At 48.3% G+C, this 3,129-nt stretch overlaps 1 pseudogene; it reads right to left on the reverse strand.

The window, feature by feature from the left end:
* Positions 1 to 483: 483 nt before the first annotated feature.
* Positions 484 to 2,112, reverse strand: LOC134416625 (PWWP domain-containing DNA repair factor 3A-like; annotated as a pseudogene).
* Positions 2,113 to 3,129: the final 1,017 nt, after the last annotated feature.

Genomic DNA, 3,129 nt, shown 5'->3' on the forward strand with positions numbered 1-3,129 from the left:
CTGGATTCCTTCTCCATAGAATTGTACTTGTCATAACAAAACAAGAATCCAAATATTTGTGATCCAGGTGGCAGCTATGGGCACCAATCTGATCACCTTTCACCTTTGGAGACCCATGAGGCAGGAAGGGGGAGCCCCCAGGAGCCTTCCCTGCCAGGAACACCATGGTTTTATCAGGAGCAAGGAGGCCACCAGGCACCACTGGCCACAAAGCAGACCAAGATCCCTTCTCAAGTCAGGTGTTTGGCTAAAAGGACCCACGTGGAAGTCAGTGGAGCAGCAGAAGCTCTGCACACCACTGGGGTCTCTGGCAGCCCCCCAGGAGGGCACTGATGGGTGAGGATCCAGTGGATCCTGAACATGGTGAGGCCATGGGAAGCAGCAAGGTTTGAGAGCCTAGATGAGACTGGGAACAGAGGATTTGGGAATGTAGACGCAGACTTTACAAATAATGCCACGTTTTATACAATCACCACTGGTTATTTACACCTGACCCCAGGACAGTCCCAGCCACTCCTCAGCTCTCCACAGGCTCCAGCTCTGTCTTGAGCTTTTTGCTTCCCAAAACTTGTCATCAAACAACTCTCGCTCATTTGCTCACAGGTGGTCCTTTAATGTACTTCTCTTCTGCCTCCTCGTAATCGATGTCATCCACGGCAGCAGGGGCACAGATGATGGCCTCAGGTACAAGTACATTTAAGATGAATCTTATGCCATTCCCCAGGATCTGGTGCAGGTTCTTGGTCCATCTTCCTGTACACATCCTTCAGGTACCCAACCACCAGGTCCAGCTGATGCTCATCTTCCAAATAAGTCTCCACACAGGTCACGTACCGGCTGGAATTCAGGAATTTCTTCAGCCAGCGGGATTGTTTCCCAGTTTTCAAGATCCCCAGGAGATGCTCTTCAGCCCCTTTGGTTTTCACTATGAGCTCCACCAGCTTCTTGTTCTCCCTGTCCCTGGCAGTTCTGGTCCTATCAGGGAGGAGCTTCCTCAGGGGATTCTGGAGGGTGTGTCTGAGGAAGACTGTCCAGCCCCTTTCTCCCCTGTGTGTGGGAATGGTATCTGCACCACACCCTGGTATCCCTTTTTCCTCACTAGGTAGCAAACACCAGTAGCCCACTTGTATCCAATAGTCCAGAATCAGATGGAGGCACCACTAGATTTCCCTGGAATAGTTCTCCTTGGCTCGTTCGATGAGCTCCTGCTTCTCCTCACAGTCAAAGTGCTTCAGGCTCATCAGAGATGTTGAGAAAACTTTTTTCTTCTCATTTGTGGTGCCCTCTGTGAAGAGCACACCAGGCCTTCCAGTGCTTCCTCTTCACTGATTCACCACTGATGGCCAGTACAGATGCTGACACTGCTTGTACCACACCAACATCCCTTCCTCGAAGAATCTGGGTTCTCAATGGGACAGAACTCTTGATAAAATTTCCTCCTCTTTATCTGTCAGAGGTGAGAGTAGAGGGAGGCTTTCTGAGGAAATGATCGTGGAAGACATCACAGAGGGTTCCAGCCCTTCATCTTCCTCTGAGTCAGGGGCTTTATTCCCAGCCAGGTGTGAGGGATCCTGGTTTTTCTCCTCCTTAGGCTGAGGGAAGGCACCAGTAGGCCCAGCTGAGGATCCAGGGTGGTTCCTGCATTTCCTTTTGTGCCTGAGGCCATACCTGCCCCATCCAGGTGTTCTCCACCCTCTGCCTCTCTCCTCCCATCCAGCTGCATTGCCAGGCTCTCACTCTCACTGCTGATGCTTTTCTCCAACTCATCTGAGGCAGTTTCACAGGAGGAATCCAGGAATGTTCTCCCAGGCTGAGTTCCTGTTTTTCTGGAAGGTTCCATGGTGCCAGATTTAGAGAGGACAGAGGGAGACCCCTCCTCAGGAACTACCTGTGTTTGATCCCGGGGGGAATCATCCCTTCACTTCTTTTTTTTCCTTGCTGACTGCTTCCAGCCTCTGGCTTACGGGAGACTCCATTCCCCATTTTGGGCTGGTTTTTCCTCTGTCTAGGTGATGATTCTGGTTCTGTTTTTTTTGCAGTTGTGACTGTCAGGGGCTGGTGCCACACTGGAGTCTCTGGCCCCGCACCTGGTAAGCTTTGTTCCACCTCCATGTGTTCTAGCAGGGCTTGCTCCAGTTCCAGGTGCTCTGGAAGTGTTTGTGCCACTTCCAGTTGCTTTTCCACTCTCCCCTGGAGTCACAGAACCTCCCTGGCTGTGTGCTTTGGGATCATCCTTCACCCACAGTTATTCTGGGGCTTTCTTTTCATCTAGGCAGCCACAGGTTCTGACTTTAGAGCAAGAGAGCAACAAGAAGCTGTGGGAGGGGGTGGATGGGCCAGATTTCTCCCAGGAAAATTTGGGATTTGGTCCTTCTGCAGATGGTGTTTGACTGCTGGAGTCAGTCTGATGGAGAATATCCAGGGAATTTTAAGGGAACAGCGATATTGCAACTCCTCCACGGCCTCACTCGCGCTTTCCTTGTGCTCCAGCTGTGGAGGCAATGGCTACAGGCATTGACCAAGGGCCTGATCCCAGTGACTACAATGCCAGATTGGGCATTGAAAGTAAATGAGAATTATTTTCTGTGTTCTTTTTCTCATTAAATGAATTAACAAGTAGGTTTCTGTTGCCATCAGATGATACTACAATGAGCAGAAGCCTTTGAAAAAGAATTGCGGTAAAGTTTTTAGAGCAATGCAGACATGGTAATGAGAAGAGCTGATGTGCTTTTTTATCCAATATGTAACATCAGTCTTAATAATTTCTGACACTACAGTCTTTATATTATGAGAATCTTTGTAAGAAAAAGAATAACAACCAACTAAACAAAAAAACAGTTCCATGTCTTTTCTTTTAAATCTGGTTCAACTGTTCCTCGTCAGAAGCAGTTGAAAGACGGCTTAAAAAGCATGTAGGCAACACTTCTAACTAAAGTCAACATTTGTTTCGGGAAAAGTGTTTCAATAAAGTTATGGGCCAGCTGGAGAAATCCAGTGATAAATAACAGGTAAGATCAACAGTCTGAAAATCATGATGATGAGGATAGACAGGAAAAAACAGCCTTAAGAAGGGTATGCAGAAGGAAAATGTAGCAACAGTCATCAAATATGCAAATTATTGCTGCACAC

Source organism: Melospiza melodia, chromosome 3 (assembly GCF_035770615.1).
Source record: "Melospiza melodia melodia isolate bMelMel2 chromosome 3, bMelMel2.pri, whole genome shotgun sequence".
Taxonomy (NCBI): domain Eukaryota; kingdom Metazoa; phylum Chordata; class Aves; order Passeriformes; family Passerellidae; genus Melospiza; species Melospiza melodia.